This window comes from Leopardus geoffroyi, chromosome D1 (genome assembly GCF_018350155.1).
Source record: "Leopardus geoffroyi isolate Oge1 chromosome D1, O.geoffroyi_Oge1_pat1.0, whole genome shotgun sequence".
Taxonomy (NCBI): Eukaryota; Metazoa; Chordata; class Mammalia; order Carnivora; family Felidae; genus Leopardus; species Leopardus geoffroyi.
This window is the reverse complement of record NC_059329.1, coordinates 79,363,815-79,369,957: the sequence shown is the minus strand read 5'-3', so window position 1 is coordinate 79,369,957 and position 6,143 is coordinate 79,363,815.

Here is a 6,143-nt window from a genome sequence, read left to right as displayed (position 1 = left end):
AAGATTTGTATGGACATCTTTTTCCTTGCTTGAAGCTTGATATATACTACACAGTTTTATTCTTAGACCTCTCATGGAGCTCCTAAAACACCATTTATCTTTTAATGCAATAGTTGATTTTGTTTTATTTTTATTAAATGTGGTTTTATTTTGCGAGGGGGAGAGAATGTGAGTGTGCATGGGGGAGGGGCAGAGAGAGAGGGAGAGAGAGAATCCCAAGTAGGCTCCGCATTGTCAGCACAGAGCCAGACGTGGGGCTCGATCCCATAAACTGTGAGATCATTACCTAAGCTGAGGTCAAGAGTTGGATGCCTAACTGACTGAGCCACCCAGGTGTCCCTGTCACAAATTTTGTAATAGTTAATTATCTATAAGTAATTAGTGCCTGGTTTTAACTCAGGACTCAGGAAATGCACAATAAATGACATACCAATTTTAAATAATACATTTTAGAAACCTGTTTTAGAATTCTAGAACTGGAGTGCCAAAACACTTAAAAATAGTAACTATTGAATCACAAATATTAAATATTTTAGTATTTATAAATAACTTCCTGTATTTCATACTTATCAAAGAAATGTATCATATATAACCAGATAAAAATGTAATAGTCAATATTTATTTTGGAAAAAAATGTACGAAGCTCAAAATACCTAAGAAAATTATATACACAAAATTGAAGGCTAAAATAGCATAGGTAAATAATCTAAAATGTTAAGAAATTGAAGGTCAATTTCTGCTTTTGGTAAGATAATGTTTATTTTAATTGGTATAATTAATACAAAAATTTAAAAATATATTAGTTCTTACAGTTTGATGAATTGTTTCAAAGGGAACATACTTGTGTAGTCACTGCTTAAGTCAAGAAGTAGAATTGTACCAATAGCCCAGCAGTCCCCCTTGTGTCTGCTCAAATCACTACTCATTTCCCCAAAGGTAACTACTATGCTGATTTCTAATAGCATAAGTTAGTTTCACCTGTTCTTAATATATGTAATAGAATCTTACATTGCATATATTCTGTATCTTCTTCACTGAACATTATATGTGTTTTTCACTCAATATTATGTAGATGAGACCCAACAATATGCTTCTACTCATTTTCATTGCCAATTTTTACTACATGTAACTATACTGTATTCTATTTATTAGTGCTGTATAAAACAACAACAACAAAAAAACAGAAACAAAGCAAAACCCCAGTTACATAGAGCAAAAATTTTATTATTCTCATGGATTCTGTATGGGGCAAGAACGTGGACTGGTCACAGTAAAGAATTTATTTATGCCCTGCCAATGTGTGATGGCTCAACAGGGAATCCTTGAAGGCTGGGGATGATTCAGTGACTGGGGCTGGAGCCATCTGGAGGCTTCTTAACACATGTCCAACAGTTGATTCTGGTTGTCCACTAGGACTGCCGCTGGGAAGTTGGCTGAAACATCACATGCCATCTCTCTGTATAGTCTAGTTGGACTTCAATGTGGCAGGATGGCTTAATTCCAAGAGTGAGTATCCAGAGAAATCAAGATGAAATCATGGAATTTTGATGATCTAGCCTCAGAAATCTCATAGTATCACTTCATCCATATTCTATTGTTAAGGCCAACAATAAAGAAAAAAAAACAGCCTAAGGGAAGGACTTACAGAAAGCACTACTATATGGGAAGAAGGCTAAGGTCATATTTTAAGAAGGACATTTGAAATGGGAGAGATTTTTTCAGCTGTCTTTGGAAAATACAATCTGCCACACACTGTATTCAAATATATGGCAATAGGATGAAAATAGAAGAGTATACATTTCCATTAAAGAGCTGATGGACTTCTGGGTTATTTCCATTTTGGGGATTTTATGAGCAATACTGTTATAAACATTCATGTACATGTTATATGGTGCAATATGCATGTATTTTTTATAGGCATATCCTAGAAAACATACTGCTGGTTCAAAGAATATTTCATGTTGTGTTTTCAAAAAGCAGATACTAGAACAAATATTCAGATATATCTGATTTCTTGAAGGAATGCTTTTCAGAAGAATCTACAGAAAAGTGAGGGAAGCAGAATAGCGATGGTGAAAAGCCAACTTAGAATGTCACCTCAGGTAAAGTGAAGTCTTAATTGGTCTCATCCATATGAGGATCAGAAGCATAAATCATACAGCAGAGTAGTTTTCCCCTCAAAGCCAGGGAGCTGGCATTTTGTTATATATCCATTGATCACTATTTGTGAGCTGTTCCTTGAACTGATTGTAGTGAAGAAGACAGGGCATCACGGGAATACCTCTCTACAGAGGTGTCTGCTGTCAGTTGAGAGCAATTCTCCAAAGTAAGGAGGGGTTATGAACTGATAGGAACCAACACTCACACTAACTGGGGATGAGATGTAGATGGAAGCATTAACTACACTAACCACAGTGCACCTTTGCATATGAATCTCACCTTACATTCATTTCATCCATTACAGTATCTGATTCTGATTTATCACAGTTGCTCAAAAATTTTACAAGAAAAAGGTTAGTGGTATGAATCACAAGCTCCGTACATTAGTTGCTTCCAAGGTTCTGACTATTGCTTATTTTCTCCTTCCTTCCTTAAAGATCCTAACTCCTCTTTGCCACTCCCTCGGCTAGCACTTCTGGTCTATGGGGCTTGCCTGGGAGAGTGACCCAGCCCTTCGTCTCTGAAGTGTTAGAGACCTTAGTTTCCATACATTTATTACATCATGTTGCTATACTTGTCAACTAACAGTTAAAACTGGGCATGGGAGTAAAAAGAGGTGCCTTGGTGGATCCCAGGTACAAACATTCCTCCTCACCTCCACTATAGCAGCAGTCCTATCTCATGATTATCAAGGTTAATTACCCTTGTCATTGGTAATTGTTGTTGTTTTATATTGGTAATTTCTTCTCTCTCTCTCTCTCTCTAGTGACTACGCAATATCCATAACCTTAAGTTTAATTGAAATCTTACTATTTCCTCTGGTGGAAGAATTCCTTCATGAGAACCAGAGTTTTCTAGCTAAGAAAGTGCACACACGTGTACACGTGCACGCACATGCAAACACACACACACACACACACACACACATACACACACACACACACTCATTCCCTGAGTCACTGGAAGTGATGGGAAGCCATGCCACTACTACTTTCACTCCTTGGTTCCTTCATGATGAATTCTATCTATTGAGTCCAAATGCCCTCTAAGGGCTGGTAGTTTAGAGAATATAAATAAAATACTGTCTTATTCTTGATGGTGTCATTGTCAAGCTAATGTTTCACTTGCATCTTTTTAAGGCTATCCCATTACTGTAATAGACCAGCACCTAGTTGTTGGTGTGGTATGTGGAAAGACCAGTGAATCCCATGGTTAGGGTTGGTACTTTCTTTTCCATAAAGAGTCCTTTTTCTATAATGATATTACACAGGATTCAACGAAGGTGAATCAGATACTCTTGAAAGTGAAATGGTGGTTTTGGATGAGGCCCTGAAGACGAGAAAGGCAAACCAACTTCTGATATATGTGTCAATTCTGGTCAGGATTATGACTGACCTTTGTGAGATGTAAGGAGTCTGAAGAAATCAACTTGCAGTAGGTAGCTGATAATCTTCTAAGAAATGACTCCCTATTGGTGCCTCCGCGTTGATCTCCACAGTTGACTTGTCAGCTATCCAGCAGCAGCAACAGTTAAATTATCTTTGGTGAGAGGGATTCCATGTAGTTAGACTCATGTGTAGCCTTCATCTCTGACACCAAGGGTACTCTATTCATAGCTCACTTTGCCACGCTCCACTGTGGTCAAGCCATGGAGAGGCTGAAAAACCTTTTAACCTGCTAAACTGTTTTCCACTTATCATAAGTCTCTGTACATGCTTTTCTTGGGCCACTTCTCTTTATATTGCCTAAAGTTTTGTACATTTGGAGAACTTCCTTACACCTTTGTTTTGCAGGATCAACCTAAGTATGTTTTTAGGGCAGCAGCCATCTATTTGAACTTTCACGTGTTGAGCTGATCCATCTGTGAAACAGTCTCAGCACTGTGACCCTCTTCTCTCAACTGGTCATAATGAAACCTCCCATTATCCCTCAAGTATTAGCTGAGGGATAACTTTTGGGGCAAGAGGGCTAACAAAAATGGAGGTCTGAACCTGCCGTTCATGTAGCTTAATTGTTGTGTTCTGAACAATCTCTAGCTGAATGCTAGACATACTATCTCTATCAGTGACCCAGTAAAAGGGATAAGGGTAAATGGGACAAAGAATTTGTATGTTCCTGTCTGGTAGATAATGCTTGAAGAACTTATAATCTCATCAGAAGTTTATAAGATTACTACTTCACCAAAACTCATGAAAACATTACCAAAATTTGTAGTTGTTAGCTTTTAATTTTAGTTTTTTTGACTGACATTTAAAGGTATCCCTTTTTGTTTTTATTACAGTTCTTTGCTATTATTCATCTTTTTACATTTTTATTGACCTTTGATTCTCTTTTGCAAATGCCTGGTCATGCCTATTGATAATTTTTTTTTCTAATTACATTAACTGCCTTTTTCTTACCAATTTATAAGTGTTCTTTATATATTCTGGATCTGGATACAGGGCCTTTTTCACTTAAATGTGTTCCAAAAACCTTCTGCCTATATGTCATTTGACTTTCACCTTATAGTAATATCTTTTGGTAAACAAAAGTACTTGATTTTAATTTAGTATACTTTGTCAATAATTTTATATCACTTGATTGTATGGTTAAGAAATATTTGCCTACACAATGAGAAAGAATGAAATCCTGCCATTTGCAGCAACGTATATGGAACTGGAGGGTATTATGCTAAGTGAAATAAATCAGTCAGAGAAAGACAAATATCACATTTTCACTTATCTGTGGATCTTGAGAAACTTAACAGAAGACCATGGGGGGAGGGAAAGGGGAAAAAAAGTTACAAACAAAGGGAGGGAAGCAAACCATAAGAGACTCTCAAATACAGAGAACAAACTGAGTTTTTTTTATTTGAATGCATTAATAAATTTTAATGTGAAGTAGAACAAGCCATTGATATAGAAAAGAAGAGGCAGCAGAGAGGGATAAAGACTGTTACTCTTTACAGGCTGATTCAGTCTACATGAAATAACAGTGGTTCAATCCTGTCCATACAGATCTCAACTAGACCCCATTATTGCTTGAACATGTTCATTTCTAAATAGCACTTTTGCATCTTCTTTTCGCAAATCATCTGCATTTCTCCTCAACTCACTCCCTTCCTTCAATTAACAAAGTAGAAACCCTCATAATTCAGACGACCTCACTCTACCACCTATAATTACATAATGCTTCCAACTCCTTTAAAATAGAATCCATGACTTTTATCATGGGTTACAAAGTTGCTGATGAGGTGTCAGCTGCCTGCCTGTCTTACCTGTTTATTTTTTTCATTTTCATTTTTATTTTTTTTAATACGAAATTTATTGTCAAATTGGTTTCCATACAACACCCTGTACTCATCCCAACAGGTGCCCTCCTCAATGCACATGACGCACTTTCCCCTCTCCCCTACCCCCCATCCACCCTCAGTTTGTTCTCAGTATTTAAGAGTCTCTTATGGTTTGCCTCCTTCCTTCTCTGTAATTTTTTTTCACATGGTCTTCTGTTAAGTTTCTCGAGATCAGCGTAAGAGTGGAAACATATGGTATCTGTCTTTCTCTGTATGACTTATTTCACTTAGCATAACACTCTCCAATTCCATTCACGTTGCTACAAAAGGCCATATTTCATTCTTTCTCATTGCCAAGTAGTACTACTTTGTGTATATAAACTACAAGTTCTTTATCCGTTCATCAGTTGATGGACATTTAGTCTCTTTCCATAATTTGGCTATTGTTGAAACATTGGGGTACAAATGCCCCTATGCATCAGCACTCCTGTATCCCTTGGGTAAATTCCTAGCAGTGCTATTGCTGGGTCATAGGGTAGATCTATTTTTAATTTTTTGAGGAACCTTCACACTGTTTTCCAGAGTGGCTGCACCAGTTTGCATTCCCACCAACAGTGCAGAGGGTTCCCGTTTCTCCACATCCTCTCCAGCATCTATAGTCTCCTGATTTGTTCATTTTGGCCACTCTGACTGGCGTGAGGTGATATCTCAG